The sequence below is a fragment of the Mercenaria mercenaria genome, unplaced genomic scaffold (genome assembly GCF_021730395.1).
Source record: "Mercenaria mercenaria strain notata unplaced genomic scaffold, MADL_Memer_1 contig_2128, whole genome shotgun sequence".
In the NCBI taxonomy this organism is placed as follows: Eukaryota; Metazoa; Mollusca; class Bivalvia; order Venerida; family Veneridae; genus Mercenaria; species Mercenaria mercenaria.
In genome coordinates, this window is record NW_026460167.1 from 42,891 (window position 1) to 62,071 (window position 19,181).

The 19,181-nt window shown below is 36.9% G+C and overlaps 1 long non-coding RNA gene across 1 annotated transcript in view; it reads right to left on the reverse strand.

Moving 5' to 3' along the window:
* Positions 1 to 18,088, reverse strand: part of LOC128552192 (uncharacterized) — a 53,705-nt gene extending 35,617 nt beyond the window's left edge. The window contains exon 1 of the long non-coding RNA XR_008369002.1: positions 18,019 to 18,088. This is a non-coding gene — a long non-coding RNA (uncharacterized LOC128552192). The remainder of the gene's footprint in view (positions 1 to 18,018) is intronic.
* Between the last annotated feature and the right edge of the window lie 1,093 nt (positions 18,089 to 19,181).

Genomic DNA, 19,181 nt, shown 5'->3' on the forward strand with positions numbered 1-19,181 from the left:
AAGGCAGAATCAATCATATTCAGTATGGTAAGGGTTAACCATCAAATAAGTAGCTGGATTTTCTGTAAATTTATGATGTTATTTTGCATAATATAAATCAATTTAACGTTGGAAATTCTTTAAGTATGATGTCAATATTCATAGCTTTAAAGTATTTAACAGTTTGTAAAATTCAGATCCTTGAGAAGTTTGTTTTCTTTCTTTCAAGTTCTTCAGTTAAAACACATTTATAAAATTTACAGTTCCATCATAAAATTCTGTGTGCAGGCTGATCTTGGTCTGCACTGGTTGCTACTCAGTCGGTAAATTTTCAGTTAACAATTCTTAGAATAATAAATGATATTGCCCAAATTGAATGATGGAACGGTCCATTTAAGAAATTTAGCAGGCTATAAAGGTTAATGACTCCAATATGGATGAAAATAGTGGAAATAGTTTAAGTCTGAGTCAAAAGTATATGTAGTTAGTAATAACTGAGAAAGGGTGCAAAAGTGCATCAAAACACAAATTTAGAGTAAAATGGACATAATTCATGGAACATTTCTGCATGAGTAATGCACCATGTGTCATATCATGTGACTAATAAGATAAACAACTGTTTAAACTGAATCAAATCTAAGACAGAGCGAAAAACTTTAAATTGAAATTTTAAGTAAATACAGTCGAGTCCACATAATATGAACTCGCTTGATACCAATTTTCCTCTATAAGGAACAAAGTCCGGATTCCCCAGCCGAGTCCTTCTACTGTGAAATCATTAATATTTGTGGGGGACTAATTTTCGTGGATTTTGTGGTTGAGTCAATCCACGAAATTTAATCCCAACGAACAAGTAAAATTCCCATTCATTATATGGTAAAAAGTTGAAATCCACGAATTCATATCCCCAAGAAATTGCCATTTGACCAAAACCACGAAAATTTGTGCCTACGAAATTAAATGATTTTACAGTATTTTCTTTGTAAACTTCTTTTGGTAATAGTAAACTCTCTCCATACGAATTTTCGGGATATACGAACACATTTTGGAAGTCCCAATGAGCTAAAATGTTATAAGTTTCCATTTTTGATACAAACTAATTTTAGAAGTTGGCGGCCATTTCGCCCCTGCTACGCTTGATTTTTTAACAGTTTGAATCTGTACAATGCTGATATTTAATCGAAGTGATTATCACCTGTAATCGATAAATACATAATCAAGAGATTAACACTATCTATGCAGTTATTTTATTCATTACAATCGAGTTCAAGTAATAATGTCTTTAGCAGTTGAGCGATAATCACTTTCATTTGTACACCTGTTCATGAAAATTATATTATTATTATTATTATACCAGATTTATATAGCGCCCTTTTCATGATAAACACGTTCAAAGGTGCTTTACATATTCTGCAGCCACACAGGGCTGAGATAATAAATGCTGTTGATGCTGGGATTTTAACAAAAGCTAGAATCGCAGAGAAAATTGACATTTCCTGAAAAAATCTTGTCTGTGTCTGATTTTCTTTATTAGTAGATAACATTAGGAAGTTTCTGGAAGATAAAGAGTCAAATGAAAAATTATCCAAATACTGTTCAGAACTCGAGGAATTTGGCATTCAAGAAATAAATAATAGTTAAATTCAGCCAAAAATTCCCATACCAAATTGACATACACTAACATATATGTCACTTATATGCAACTTATTCCTGACTTATAAGTGAAGTAAATGCTACATATAAGCCACATATAAATCACATAAAGTCTAGTCTAAGTCAGTTATATGTATAAGTCAATTATATATCATCCCAATTTTAACATATAAGCCACTTATATGCCACATATATGTTTTCTAGTATGTATCATTCTGTCAGTTATATGGATCTCTTCACTTTTCTTTCACAACCACATAGAAGTGAAAACTTAGAAAATTTTTGTACTGGTTTGTTATCTTTTGTTGACTGAAAATTTCTAAGTCCAAATTGTGAGAAAAAATTGTCAAATATAAGTAAATTGTTCTGTTATTATTTGACACCACACAATGGGTATTAAAATATCCAGAATTTAATGATCTATAATACTGGAGCACATTTTTTTTTTCAAATAATTATATATTTTGATATTTTTAATTATTATTAAAGAGTGCATCATTATGAAACTATAACAGCAGAGTAGATAATAAGCTTGAGAGTTTGCATTGAAAAAAAAAACAACAAAAAAAAAACTAGTATGAATGGTTTTCTTAGGGGTGGTCACACTATATAAGCTATTCATTTCTTTGTTTTTGAACATCTCAAATAATAGTACCAAAACAAATGTAATAGTTTATAATGATTAAAAGTCATAAACCAGTGAATGAAGTATTGCCATGCAATACAAAGTCCCTACTGGAAGGCACCTAATTTTCTCTACTGCAGTATAACATAATGAACTGTGTGTGTGTGTGTGTGTGTGTGTGTGTGTGTGTGTGTGGGTTTAACGTCTTTTTCAACAATTTTTCAGTCATATAAACGACGGTGTCTACTTGTAGCAGTGAGCACAATGCCCAACTTTATAGTGCTGCCTCACTGGAATATCATGCCATAGACACGTGGCATGGTACCCCACCCAGTCACATTATACTGACACCGGGCTGACCAATCCTAGCACTATCCCCTTAATGCTGAGCGCCAAGCGAGGAAGCTGCTAGTACCATTTCTTTAAGTCTTTGGTATGACGCGGCCGGGGATCGAACCCACGATCTCCCGCACTCGAAGCGGACGCTCTACCACTAGGCTACTGAGGCGGTTCATAATAAACTGATATCTATCAATGATGTATAAACAATATTGTACTATATATACAATATGTTATAACAACACACTTGGATTAAAATGTGCATATATAAAAACCCACAGTTGTTTTCATATTGAATTGTTTTGGCCAATTATAAAAAAGTTATCATATAAGTTATTTATAGTAACAACAAAGGGAAACTAGAGATGCTTTTGAGAAAAGCGCATGTCTCCCACAACTGCCCCTATGAAAAATGTCTAGTTTCTCTAGATGGTTTAGACGAGTTGATCCAATAAGATGGTCTGGATGCGTGGATCCAATCAGTAATTCAAGGGCCATAAATCAGAAGTGCCTGGGCGGATTTGGCTAGTTATCGAACTTGGCTAAGGTCTTATGGCCAAACACATTTTGTTCAAGTTTGGTGAAGATCGGATGAGAAATGTTCGATTTAGAGAGCGGAAAATTGTATAAAGGCGGATTTTTCGGTAATTCAAGGGCCATAACTCCAAAATGCCTAGATTGATTTGGCTAGTTATCAAACCTGGCCGAGGTCTCATGGTCAAACACATTTTATTGAAGTTTGGTGAAGATCGGATGAGAAATGTTTGACTTAGAGTGTGAACAAAAGTAAAAAGGCCGATTTTTCGATAATTCAAGGGCCGTAACTCCAAAATGCCTGGACCGATATGGCTAGTTATTGAACTCGGCCGAGGTCTTATAGTTAAACACATTTTGTTCAAGTTTGGTGAAGATCGGACGAGAAATATTTGAATTAGAGTGCGGACAAGAGTAAAAAGGCCAATTTTTGGTAATTCAAGGGCCATAACTCCAAGACGCCTGGACCGATTTGGCTAGTTATCGAACTTGGCCGAGGTCTTATGGTCAAACACATTTTGTTCAAGTTTGGTGAAAATCGGATGAGAAATGTTCGACTTAGAGTGCGGACAAGCTTTGTGACAGACACACAGACAGACACACACACACACAGACTGGAGTAAATCAATATGTCTCCCACACCACTGTGTGGTGGGAGACATAATAATTTAATTTAATTGTGTTGGGGCCCAAATCATTTTGAACGTAACTTCTTTAGTACGGCAGTCAGATATTCTACCAAAATGCATATATTCAATTTAAAAAAATGTTTAGCTTTTCAAATAAGTAGTGTAGATATAAAGATAATATCTGTTGTATTGTAACCCCAATTTTCCGTGTTTGTAAATTAACTGGCTGTGAATTGATTGAAAGAAAGAAACTGAAACAAGAGGGCCATGATGGCCCTATATCGCTCACCTGTTATCATTGCACTTGAAAACAAGAAGGTCCTCAGAAACAAGAGGGCCATGATGGCCCTATATCGCTCACCTGTTATCATTGCACTTGAGGACAAGAAGGTCCTCAGAAAAAATATCTAAGTCCAAAGGACAGGAACAACAAAGGGAAGAAATTTAACCAAAAAGAAGAAAAAATCTTACAAGGTATAGATATGTTAAAATACACCTAAAAAGTGGAGGTACCATCCATATTGTACCACAGAAAACTGGTCTCGTGTTTTCCCTATGGCCAATAATAAAAAAAGTTACTAAAAATAAGCTATTTATAGTAACGTAAAAGGGAAGTAATTAAAAAAAAAAAATATTGTAAGTGGACAAAAGAGGATCTGCCAAATAAATCTGTTGACATAAATGAAACAGTATCTTCATTAGTTATGGAGATATAACCATTTTAATTTGAAATAAAGGGAGGTAATTTGACATAAAATCAGTCCATAGTTATCTACCCTGATTGTCTCAGTCCAACTAATAACAATAATGAAATTTCAAATAAGTCCTATAAGTACTTACTGATATAAATCCATTTTGATTACAATCAGGGGAGGTAATCAGATATAAAATAACTCCGGAACCTATGATTGGATCTGATTTGTCATGGAATCCAAGATTTCTTGTTGTTGAAGGTATTTTGGAAGTTTGTATCAAATAAAACCATAAATGAAGTCTCTATATGGCTGCAAAAGCCAAAATAGCCAATTTTGGACCTTCAAGGGGCCATAACTCTAGAATCCATGATGGAATCTGGCCAGTTGAAGAAAGGAAGCAAGATCTTGTGGTGATACAAGTTGTGTGCAAGTTTGGTTAAAATCAAATCATAAATGAAGCTGCTATTGTGCAGACAAGGTCAAAATAGCTAATTTTGGCCCTTTCAGGGGCCATAACTCTGGAACCCATTATGGGATCTGGCCGGTTCAAGAAAGGAACCGAGATCTTATGGTGACACAAGTTTTGTGCAAGTTTGATTAAATTCAAATCATAAATGAAGCTGCTATTGTGCAGACAAGGTCAAAATAGCTAATTTTGGCCCTTTCAGGGGCCATAACTCTGGAACCCATTATGGAATCTGGCCAGTTCAAGAAAGGAACTAAGATCTTATGGTGATACAAGTTGTGTGCCAGTTTGGTAAAAATCAAATCATAAATAAAGCTGCTATTGTGCAGACAAGGTCAAAATAGCTAATTTTGGCCCTTTCAGGGGCCATAACTCTGGAACCCATAATGGAATCTGGTTAGTTCAAGAAAGGAACCGTGATCTTATGGTGATACAAGTTGTGTGCAAGTTTGGTTAAAATAAAATCATAAATGAAACCCCTATCGTGCAGACAAGAAATTGTTGACGGACGCACGGACACACGACTGACGAAGGGTGATCACAAAAGCTCACCTTGTCACTATGTGACAGGTGAGCTAAAAATATCTAAATCCAAAGGACAGGAACAACAAAGGGAAGAAATTTAACCAAAAATAAGAAAAAAAATCTTACAAGGTATAGATATGTCAAAAAACACCTAAAAATTTGAGGTACCATCCATGTTGTACCACAGAAAAGTGGTCTCGGATTTTCCCTATGGCCAATAATAAAAAAGTTACAAAAAAATAACCTATTTATAGTAACGTAAAAGGGAAGTAATTAAAAAAAAATATTGTAAGTAAACAAAAGAAGGATCTGCCAAATAAATATGTTGGCATAAATGAAATTTCAGATCAGTAATTTCATTAGTTACGGAGATATACCCATTCTAATTTGAAACAAGCAAATTCGATGAATTGGTATCCCCCGCCGAAAGGGTTTGTGGTGAGGAATGGCGAAAATATATATCCGGCAAAAAGTTAAGGATGTTAATAAGAAGCAAATGATTTCATTAGTCAAAATCAATTTAACAGAAAACAAATGTTTAATTAAAGAGTACATAATAAATGTATGATACTTTGATCCTGACTAAAGAATTTATTTTGAATGGGATATGCTTACTGTAATAAGCTTAGCTTTTAAAATTAAATGCAGTTAATTGAAATGTGAGCTTGAAGTTTAACTGGAATGAAATATTGTCTTTGAGTGGTTTGGCACCAGGTGTTGCTGTTTTACATTTACATTTGAACTTAAAAGATCAGATGTCCTTAAGAGAACACAGGTAAGATATCTTGAACATGCTGAGGGCAAGGTTTGTGCAGTCACAACTTAACATGTTGAAGGTTTGAACATTTAAAAAAAAAAAAAGGAATGGAAATATATATATCTATATATAGATATATGTATATACTTATTTTTTTAGGGGGTGGGGGTGCAGGGGAACGGGAGAGGAAACAAAATTTCACATGTTGATTATAAATATTGATTGAAAATTAAAAATGAAAAAAAAAAAAAAAAAGGTAAAAGGGTGAAGTTGGAGGGGGGGGGGGGGGGGGGGCAGAGGATGCATGATCAGTGGTGGGCATGACTGGGTGGAGAAGTGAAGTGGGGGAATGGTACAACTTGGAAGGTTTGAAAAAAATATAAAATAAGAAATGAAAAAAAAAAAAAAAATTGGGAGTGGGGGGGGGGGGGGAGGGGGAGGGGGGTTGGGTGTGACCAAGGCAAGTGGGTGACCAGGTGTGGGTGCGCAACTTCACGTGTTTATAATAAATGTTCACAGAAAAGAATGAAAGAAATTTAATGAAATTCTGCCAAATGGTAAGTTTGTTATGTGCAAATATGTGGATTTTTAGACAATTAAAGGGCAATAACTCTGAAGTTACAAAAAGAAATCCGTACAAAATTGTCTGTGCACAACCACATTATAGTGCTCTAAATTCTGTTAAAGTTTCATAGTTCTAGGTCAAATATATCAAAAGTTATGATGCAGAAATTGGCATATCTATAATACCCTATATAGTTAACACTAGAAACTTCTAAGGGCCGTAACTCTGGTGTTACTTGGGCAATCTGTCTGAAACATGATGGGCCCCATAACCTCATAGTGGTGGACATGTATATGAAGTTTGTTTGAAAAAAATCTAAAATAAGGAATGATTTTTTTTTTTTTTTTTTTTTTTTGTTGAGGGGGGGGGGGGGGGGGGGGGGGGGGGGGGGGATAGGGGTGTCGGTGTGTGATCAAGGTAAGGGGGTGACCAGGTGTGGGTACACAACTTCACATGTTTACAATAAATGTTCATGGAAAAGAATGAAAGAAATTTAATGAAATTCTACCAAATGGTAAGTTTGTTATGTACAAATATGTGGATTTTTATACAATTAAAGGGCAATAACTCTTAATTTACAAATAAATCCAAATGAAATCGTGTGTACACAACCACATTATGGTGATCTAAATTCTGTTTAAGTTTCATAGTTCTAGGTCAAATATATCAAAAGTTATGATGCAGAAATTGCCATATTTATAGTACCCTATATAGTTAACACTAGAAACTTCTAAGGGCCATAACTCTGGTGTTACTTGGGCAATCTGACTGAAACTTGACGGGCCGCAAGAACTCATTGTGGTGAACATGTATATGAAGTTTTAAATAAATATTCCCAACCATTTCCTAGATATGGCTCCGGACGGACGGACGGAAAGACAGAAGGACGGACGGACGGACGGAAAGACGGACGGAAGGACGGACAACGCCAAAACTATATCCCTCCGACTTTCGTCGGGGGATAATAAAGGGAGGTAATCTGACATAAAATCAGTCTATAGTTATCTACCCTGATTGTCTCAGTCCAACTAATAACAATAATGAAATTTCAAATAAGTCCTATAAGGACTTACTGATATAAATCCATTTTGATTACAATCAGGGGAGGTAATCAGATATAAAATAACTCTGGAACCTACCACTGGATCTGATTTGTCATGGAATCCAAGATTTATTGTTGTTGAAGATATTTTGGAAGTTTGTATCAAACAAGAGGGCCATGATGGCCCTATATCGCTCACCTGTTATCATTGCACTTGAGGACAAGAAGGTCCTCAGAAAAAATATCTAAGTCCAAAGGACAGGAACAACAAAGGGAAGAAATTTAACCAAAAAGAAGAAAAAATCTTACAAGGTATAGATATGTTAAAATACACCTAAAAAGTGGAGGTACCATCCATATTGTACCACAGAAAACTGGTCTCGTGTTTTCCCTATGGCCAATAATAAAAAAAGTTACTAAAAATAAGCTATTTATAGTAACGTAAAAGGGAAGTAATTAAAAAAAAAAATATTGTAAGTGGACAAAAGAGGATCTGCCAAATAAATCTGTTGACATAAATGAAACAGTATCTTCATTAGTTATGGAGATATAACAATTTTAATTTGAAATAAAGGGAGGTAATTTGACATAAAATCAGTCCATAGTTATCTACCCTGATTGTCTCAGTCCAACTAATAACAATAATGAAATTTCAAATAAGTCCTATAAGTACTTACTGATATAAATCCATTTTGATTACAATCAGGGGAGGTAATCAGATATAAAATAACTCCGGAACCTATGATTGGATCTGATTTGTCATGGAATCCAAGATTTCTTGTTGTTGAAGGTATTTTGGAAGTTTGTATCAAATAAAACCATAAATGAAGTCTCTATATGGCTGCAAAAGCCAAAATAGCCAATTTTGGACCTTTAAGGGGCCATAACTCTTGAACCCAAGATGGAATCTGGCCAGTTCAAGAAAGGAAGCAAGATCTTGTGGTGATACAAGTTGTGTGCAAGTTTGGTTAAAGTCAAATTATAAATGAAGCTGCTACTGTACAGACAAGGTCAAAATAGCTAATTTTGGCCCATTCAGGGGCCATAACTCTGGACCCCATTATGGGATCTGGCCGGTTCAAGAAAGGAACAAAGATCTTATGGTGACATAAGTTTTGTGCAAGTCTGATTAAATTCAAATCATAAATGAAGCTGCTATTGTGCAGACAAGGTCAAAATAGCTAATTCTGGCCCTTTCAGGGGCCATAACTCTGGAACCCATAATGGAATCTGGCCAGTTCAAGAAAGGAACCGAGATCTTATGGTGATACAAGTTGTGTGCAAGTTTGGTTAAAACAAGCAAATTCGATGAATTGGTATCCCCCACGGAAAGGGTTTGTGGTGAGGAATGGCAAAAAAATATATCCGGCAAGAAGTTAAGGATGTTAATAAGAAGCAAATAATTTCATTAGTCAAAATCAATTTAACAGAAAACAAATGTTTAATTAAAGAGTACATAATAAATGTATGATACTTTGATCCTAACTAAAGAATTTATTTTGAATGGGGTATGTTTACTGTAATAAGCTTAGCTTTTAAAATTAAAATTAATGCAGTTAATTGAAATGTGAGCTTGAAGTTTAACTGGAATAAAATATTGTCTTTGAGTGGTTTGGCACCAGGTGTTGCTGTTTCACATGTACATTTGAACTTAAAAGAACAGAATGTCCTTAAGAGAACACAGGTAAGATATCTTGAACATGGCTGAGGGCAAGGTTTGTGCAGTCACAACTTAACATGTTGAAGGTTTGAACATTTCAAAAAAAAAAAACAAGATGGCCATGATAGCCCTATATCGCTCACCTGTTATCACTGCACTTGAGGACAAGAAGGTCCTCAGAAAAAATATCTAAGTCCAAAGGACAGGAACAACAAAGGGAAGAAATTTAACCAAAAAGAAAAAAAATCTTACAAGGTATAGATATGTTAAAATACACCTAAAAATTTGAGGTATCATCCATGTTGTACCACAGAAAACTGGTCTTGTGTTTTCCCTACGGCCAATAATAAAAAAGTTACTAAAAATAAGCTATCTATAGTAACGTAAAAGGGAAGTAATTAAAACAAGAGCTGTCTCCGTAGGATGACACATGCCCCCGATGGCACTTTGAATGAATAGTTATGGCCGATGTTAGAGTTTAGGACCTTTGACCTACAGAGCTGGGTCTTGCGCGCGACACATCGTCTTACTGTGTCACACATTCATGCATAGTTATTTTAAAATCCATGCATGAATGACAAAGATATGGACCGGACATGCCCATCAATGCACTATCATGAAAAATGATCTTTAACGTCTAAGTGTGACCTTGACCTTTGAGCTACGGACCTGGGTCTTGCGTGTGACACGTCGTCTTACTGTGGTACACATTCATGCCAAGTTATTTGAAAATCCATCCATCGATGACAAAGATATGGACCGGACACGCCCATCAATGCACTATCCTTTAACATCTAAGTGTGACCTTGACCTTTGAGCTACGGACCTGGGTCTTGCGCACTGCACGTCGTCTTACTGTGGTACACATTCATGCCAAGTTATTTGAAAATCCATCCATCGATGACAAAGATATGGACCGGACACACCCATCAATGCACTATCCTTTAACGTCTAAGTGTGACCTTGACCTTTGAGCTACGGACCTGGGTCTTGCGCAAAGCACGTCGTCTTACTGTGGTACACATTCATGCCAAGTTATTTGAAAATCCATCCATCGATGACAAAGATATGGACCGGACACGAAAATTGCGGACAGACCGACAGACAGACAGACGGTTCAAAAACTATATGCCTCCCTTCGGGGGCATAAAAAATAAATATTGTAAGTGGACAAAAGAAGGATCTGCCAAATAAATCTGTTGACATAAATGAAATTTCAGATCAGTATCTTCATTATTTATGGAGATATAACCATTTTAATTTGAAATATAGGGAGGTAATTTGACATAAAATCAGTCCATAGTTATCTATAGGTTGTCTCAGTCCAACTAATAACAATAATGAAATTTCAAATAAGTCCTGTAAGTACTTACTGATATAAATCCATTTTGATTACAATCAGGGGAGGTAATCAGATATAAAATAACTCTGGAACCTATGATTGGATCTGATTTGTCATGGAATCCAAGATTTCTTGTTGTTGAAGGTATTTTGGAAGTTTGTATCAAATAAAACCATAAATGAAGTCTCTATATGGCTGCAAAAGCCGGTTCAAGAAAGGAACCGAGATCTTATGGTGACACAAGTTTTGTGCAAGTCTGATTAAATTCAAATCATAAATGAAGCTGCTATTGTGCAGACAAGGTCAAAATAGCTCATTCTGGCCCTTTCAGGGGCCATAACTCTGGAATCCATAATGAAATCTCCCCAGTTCAAGAAAGGAACCAAGATCTTATGGTAACACAAGTTGTGTGCAAGTTTGGTTAAAATCAAATCATAAATGAAACTGCTATTCAGTGCAGACAATGTCAAAATAGCTAATTCTGGCCCTTTCAGGGGCATTAACTCTGGAACCCATAATGGAATCTGGCCAGTTCAAGAAAGGAACCGTGATCTTATGGTGATACAAGTTGTGTGCAAGTTTGGTTAAAATAAAATCATAAATGAAGCTGCTATTGTGCAGACAAGGTCAAAATAGCTAATTTTGGCCCTTTCAGGGGCATTAACTCTGGAACCCATAATGGAATCTGGCCAGTTCAAGAAAGGAACTAAGATCTTATGGTGATACAAGTTGTGTGCAAGTTTGGTTAAAATAAAATCATAAATGAAGCTGCTATTGTGCAGACAAGGTCAAAATAGCTTATTTTGGCCCTTTCAGGGGCCGTAACTCTGGAACCCATTATGGGATCTGGCCAGTTCAAGAAAAGAACTGTGACCTGATGGTGATACAAGCTGTGTGCAAGTTTGGTTAAAATAAAATCATAAATGAAACCACTATCGTGCAGACAAGAAATTGTTGACGGACGGACGGACACACGACGGACGACTGATAAAGGGTGATCACAAAAGCTCACCTTGTCACTATGTGACAGGTGAGCTAAAAAAGGAATGGAAATATATATAATTATGTATATATTTATTTTTTTAGGGGGTTGGGGTGCGGGGGAACGGGGGAATGGGAGAGGATACAAAATTTCACATGTTGATTATAAATTTTGATGGAAAATTAAAAATGAAAACAAGAAACGCGGCAATGCCACGAAACCAGGTTTTCAACACTTTTCATAAGAATAAAAAAGTATACTGAATCACAGTGCACCACTTTAAAGCACAACCCTAACCCTAACCCTATTTTTAGTAACAATGACCTTGACCTTGATCCCAGAAACCCCAAAATCAATCCCAAGCTACAACTTTATATAAGTTTTCTATATACCAAGTTTCATCATGATAGCTCATTCCTAAGTTAAGTTATTGACCGGAAACCCTTTTTCTATTTTAAGTAACAGTGACCTTGACCTTGCCCCAGAAACTCCAAAATCAATCCCAGCCTTTGTCTTGATATAAGCTACATACATACCAAGTTTTATTCAAATATCTTTACTGAAACAAAAGTTATTGACCGGAAACACCAGTTTGACGCCGCCGCCGCCCGCCCATCCGCCCAACGACATACCCCAATCTAATAACTCAGGTTTTCGTTGAAAATCTGGTTAAAAAAAAGGGTGAAGTTTGGGGGGGGGGGGGGCAGAGGATGCATGATCAGTGGTGGGCATGACTGGGTGGAGGAGTGAGGTGGGGGAATGGTACAACTTGCATGTTGATAAATAATCATGGAAGGTTTGAAAACAAGAGGACCATGATGGTCCTGAATCGCTCACCTCTTCCCACATGACCAAGTTGATAAACATTCAGACCAACTTTCATACAGATCCCATGAAAAATATGGCCTCTAGAGAGGTCACAACGTTTTTTCATTATCTGACCTACTGACTTACTTTTTGAAGGCACGTGACCCACTTTCGAACTTGACCTAGATATCATCAAGATGAACATTCTGACCAATTTTCATGAAGATCCATTCACAAATATGGCCTCTAGAGATGTCACAAGGTTTTTCTATTTTTAGACCTACTGACCTAGTTTTTGACCGCACATGACCCTGTTTCGAACTTGACCTAGATATCATCAAGATGAACATTCAGACCAACTTTCATACAGATCCCATAAAAAATATGGCCTTTAAAAAGGTCACAAGGTTTTTCTATTATTTGACCTACTGACCTAGTTTTGATGGCACGTGACCCACTTTCGAACTTGACCTAGATATCATCAAGATGAACATTCTGATCAATTTTCATGAAGATCTTGTGAAATCTATGGCCTCTATAGATGTCACAAGGTTTTTCTATTTTTAGACCTACTGACCTAGTTTTTGATGGCACGTGACCCACTTTCGAACTTGACCTAGATATCATCAAGATAAACATTCAGACCAACTTTCATACAGATCCCATGAAAAATATGGCCTTTAGAGAGGTCACAAGGTTTTTCTATTATTTGACCTACTGACCTAGTTTTTGACAACACGTGACCCAGTTTCAAACTTGACCTAGAAGATATCATCAAGTTGTACGTTCTGACCAATTTTCATGAAGATCTTGTGAAATATATGGCCTCTAGAGAGGTCACAAGGTTTTTCTATTTTTAGACCTACTGACCTAGTTTTTGAAGGCACGTGACCCAGTTTCGAATTCGATCTAGATATCATCAAGGTGAACATTCTGACCAATTTTCATGAAGATCTTGTGAAATATATGGCCTCTAGAGAGGTCACAAGGTTTTTCTATTTTTAGATCTACTGACCTAGTTTTTGATCGCACCTGACCCAGTTTCGAACTTGTCCTAGATATCATCAAGATGAACATTCAGACCAACTTTCATACAGATCCCATGAAAAATATGGCCTTTAGAGAGGTCACAAGGTTTTTCTATTATTTGACCTACTGACCTCGTTTTTGATGGCACGTGACCCAGTTTCGAACTTGACCTAGATATCATCAAGTTCAACGTTCTGACCAATTTTCATGAAGATCTTGTGAAATATATGGCCTCTAGAGAGGTCACAAGGTTTTTCTATTTTTAGACCTACTGACCTAGTTTTTGATGGCACACGACCCAGTTTCGAACTTGACCTAGATATCATCAAGATGAACATTCTGGCCAACTTTCATCCCACAAAAAATGTGACCTCTAGAGATGTCACAAGGAAAAGTTTACGCACGGACGACAGACGACGGACGCTGCGTGATCACAAAAGCTCACCTTGTCACTATGTGACAGGTGAGCTAAAAATCTAAAATAAGAAATGAAAAAAAAATTATTTTTTTTTTTGGGGGGGGGGGAAGGGGGGCGGGCAGGAGGGGGTATTGGGAGGGGGACCAAGGCAAGTGGGTGTTCAGGTGTGGGTGCGCAACCTCACATGTTTATAATAAATGTTCACAGAAAAGAATGAAAGAAATTTAATGAAATTCTGCCAAACGGTAAGTTTGTTATGTACAAATATGTGGATTTTTAGAAAATTAAAGGGCAATAACTCTGAAGTTACAAAAGAAATCCGTACAAAATTATGTGTGCACAACCACATTATAGTGCTCTAAATTCTGTTAAAGTTTCATAGTTCAAGGTCAGATATATCAAAAGTTATCATGCAGAAATTGCCATATCTATAGATCTATAGTACCCTATATAGTTAAAACTAGAAACTTCTAAGGGCCATAACTCTGGTGTTACTTGGGCAATCTGTCTGGAACTTGATGGGCCCCATAACCTCATAGTAGTGAACATGTATATGAAGTTTGTTTGAAAAAAATCTAAAATAAGGAATAATGTTTTTTGTTGTTTTTTTTTGGGGGGGGGGGGGGGTGGTGGGATTGTGAGGGGGAGGGGTGTGATCAAGGTATCTGGGTGACCAGGTGTGGGTACACAACTTCACATGTTTACAATAAATGTTCATGGAAAAGAATGAAAGAAATTTAATGAAATTCTACCAAATGGTAAGTTTGTTATGTACAAATATGTGGATTTTTATACAATTAAAGGGCAATAACTCTTAATTTACAAATAAATCCGAACGAAATTGTGTGTACACAACCACATTATGGTCATCTAAATTCTGTTTAAGTTTCATAGTTCTAGGTCAAATATATCAAAAGTTATGATGCAGAAATTGCCATATTTTATTATAGTACCCTATATAGTTAACACTAGAAACTTCTAAGGGCCATAACTCTGTTGTTACTTGGGCAATCTGACTGAAACTTGATGGGCCGCAAGAACTCATAGTGGTGAACATGTATATGAAGTTTTAAATAAATATTCCCAACCATTTCCTAGATATGGCTCCGGACGGACAGAAAGACGGACGGAAGGATGGACAACGCCAAAACTATATCCCTCCAACTTTCGTCGGGGGATAATAAAATCAATAATGAAACCACTATCAAGCAGACAAGAAATTGTTGACGGACAGACGGATGCACGCACGCACGGACGAAGGGTGATCACAAAAGCTCACCTTGTCACTATGTGACAGGTGAGCTAAAAACAGACCTTCCCAGCTCAAAATTTCTTGGTCAATCAAAGCACAACAAATAACACTTTTAAGAGTGGCCATATTGGGATCATTTTTTGTCCGTCTGTTATCATTTTTGACTGAAATGAACCTCTACCACAAAAACTTAAGCTAGCCTGATCTGTTAAGAAATTATTCCAATGGGATTCAAGCAATGTCGAAGCATTTGTGTGCCCAACTCCGTTTGGTCTCATTGGTCAAGTGATTTATTACTTTCCCCTCAACTCTACCGTTTGGAGTTTCACTAGGGGCACAAAGTTGCTCATGTGTCGAAGCCATCTAACTGGGTTTCAGGAGACATGTTATTCCACTTGGGTGCCCGTTTTGTCTTAAATATTCCTCATCCTCTGCCGTTAAATGGGCACGCCTTCAGATTAATGTAGAACAATCAAAATTAAAAATAAGACACTCATCCCTTAGTAATTATAAATACAAAACTAGAGATGCTTTTGATAAAGGGTATGTCTCCACTGTGTGGTGGGAGACATAATAAAAACAAACTGATTCAGTGAGTTTTGGCAAGAATTTATTTGCAAAACCATTCATGTAGTCTTTAAAACATATAGAAAAGCTATCTACTGTGGTAGTCACACTGTAAATGTTTGATTTCTGTGTTATTCTTAAAGAAATGTTAACTTCATGTATAATCATAACTGGTTATGCCTCCTTTAAGGGTCCAAGCAGGAAAAAAAAAAAAATACCCACTCGCTCCATGTAAAATCTACCCGCATCTGAAAAAATCAAAATTGAAAAAAAAAAAAATTTCGCTCGCTCGCTCCAATATATATTTTTAAATTTTCCGAAGAACTATTAATCAATTTGGTATGGCCTCATGGGTTTTGCAAACTATCTCAATAAGGTGAACATTTGACCAAAGTTTCAAGAAAATCCTTCAAGTGGGTTAGCAGAAAAGGAGGGGACAGGGTATTAAAGGCTCGAACATTTGAGTTGTGATCTTGACCTTGAGGTAGCATGGGTGAATTTTGAGTTCTGCACATCGTTTTGATAAGGGGAATATTACAGTCAGGTCATATTAAAATCCTTCAAGGGGTTTAGGAGATTCAGAGCGGACAAAAATGGAAGGCTCATACCTTTGACCCTGAGTTGTGACCTTGACCTTGAGGTGACATGGCTGACACTCTTGAGTTCTGCACATTGTCTTGATGAGAAGATCATTTGACCCAAGTTTCATGAAAATCCTTCCAGGGGTTTAGGAGATACAGAGCAGACACAAAATGGAAGGCTAAAACATTTGAACTTGAGCTGTGACCTTGACCTTGAGTCGACATGGCTGACTCCTAAGTTTTGCACATTGTCTTGATGAGGTGATCATTGGGCCCAAGTTTCATGAAAATCCTTCCAGGGGTTTAGGAGATACAGAGCAGACACAAAATGGAAGGCTCAAACATTTGAACTTGAGCTGTGACCTTAACTTTGAGTCGACATGGCTGACTCCTGAGTTCTGCACATTGTCTTGATGAGGTGATCATTTGACCCAAGTTTCATGAAAATCCTTTAAGGGGTTTAGGAGATACAGAGCAGACACAAAATGGAAGGCTCATTTTGAACCTTTGACCTCGAGTTGTGACCTTGGCCTTGAGCCAACATTGCTGACTCATGAGCTCTGCACATCGTCTTGATGAGGTGATTATTTGACCTTAGTTTCATGAAAATCCTTCAAGGGTTTAGGAGATATAGAGCAGACACAAAATGGAAGGCTCAAACATTTGACCTTGAGTTGAGACCTTGACCTTGAGTCGACATGGCTGACTCCTGAGTTCTGCACATTGTCTTGATGAGGTGATCATTTGACCCAAGTTTCATGAAAATCCTTTAAGGGGTTTAGGAGATACAGAGCAGACACAAATTGGAAGGCTCATTTTGAACCTTTGACCTCGAGTTGTGACCTTGGCCTTGAGCCAACATTGCTGACTCATGAGCTCTGCACATCGCCTTGATGAGGTGATCATTTGACCTTAGTTCCACGAAAATCCTTCAAGGGTTTAGGAGATAAAGAGCAGACACAAAATGTAAGGGTCAAACCTTTGACCTGGAGTTGTGACTTTGACCTTGAGCCAACATGGCTGACTCATGAGCTCTGCACATCGCCTTGATGAGGTGATCATTTGACCTTAGTTCCACGAAAATCCTTCAAGGGTTTAGGAGATAAAGAGCAGACACAAAATGTAAGGGTCAAACCTTTGACCCTGAGTTGTGACCTTGACCTTGAGGTGACATGGCTGACACTCTTGAGTTCTGCAAATCTTCTTGATGAGGTGATCATTTGGCCCAAGTTTCATGAAAATCCTTCAAGGGGTTTAAGTTATATGGAGCGGACACAATTGTTACGGATGGAAGAACAGACTCCATTCCTTTAACACCAGCCCCCACCGTGCCCCCTCCCAAACCACTTGTGGCGGGGGATTAATAAAGCTTCGCTATGCTGTATGGCGTTTGACCCTAGATGAGTCAGAAAACAAACTGGTTTGAGGTTTTCTTGAAAGTTACATTCTGACCATGTTTCATTAAGATTGGGCAAATATTGTGACCTCCAGACCATTAACAGTCAACTGTTGACGACAGGTGAAGGACACAGGCAATAACTTAAGTGACATAAATATGAATATTCACTTACTTCTGTTTGCAAATGAAGTCAGGAGCATCTCTTTCAAATCCATCCTTGCAATGATTAACACAAGTCCCATCTGAAATCAAAAGTATCAGAAGTAGTGCAATGCAATAAAAGTTCCCGTACAGGTTGGGAGAATGCAGTTATGGACAACTACCAGTATACAACAAAATTCATGAGCATTGCAAGTATATTAAACGCATGTTAGCTAGATACAGCTGAACCCCTCTAAACCAAACAGCCTCTGGACTGGTGTAAAAGTTCAGTTTAGAGAGTTTCTGGTTTAGAATGCTTTGTTGTTGGAACATGTGCTACATTTCATAAAATATCATATGATTACCAAGCAACATCTTGTTTAGTTACTGAATGTAACAACACCATTAAAAATTTTATGGACATATGCTACCAAATAGTGTAAATTCTGGTAATTATGATAAAGACAAGTGCCAAAATTCTGACTGCCTTCAAAACTGTCTGTTTCTCAAACGTCAATTTTTGTTAATTAAATAGAGGTTCGGTCTGGGAAAATAATTCAGTTTCAGGAATAGAGTGGGTATTTTTCTAATGTAATAACATGGCAAACTTTGGGACTGCAAAACTTGTTCCGTATGGTGGGGTTTCCAGTATTCAGAAGTTCCGGTTATGAGGGGTTTAACTATACCAACATCATACATGACAAAAAAGCGTTTACAGAAACCCAACATTTTATGAAGAATAAGGGGTCTAGCTAGACTATAATATAGTGCAGAAGAGTTGAAGGCATGCTCACACTTAGAACTTTATGGACTGCATGCAGGAGCAATAGTTTTTGGCAAATCTATGACCAAACATTGGAAATGTGGTTAAAACAGTTTAAACTCCCAATAGCTATTTTCAATTATGTTTAATATTATACAATTATCAACTTTTTCATAGGTTGATAACAGGATTTATCAACCCAAAAAAAGTTATATTAACCGAGTCGAAGGCGAGGTGAATATAACTTTTTGAGGGTTGATAAATCCCGATATCAACCTATGAAAAAGTCAATAATTGTTTTATTATATGAATAGATGTATAGTCAGTCTCGTTATTACTATTGCATTCTCATTTAATTGGACGATTGAAATTGGAAATATAGCCGTCTATTTTTAGACCTAATCTGGTTGATATTAGTTTTCCAAGCGCCT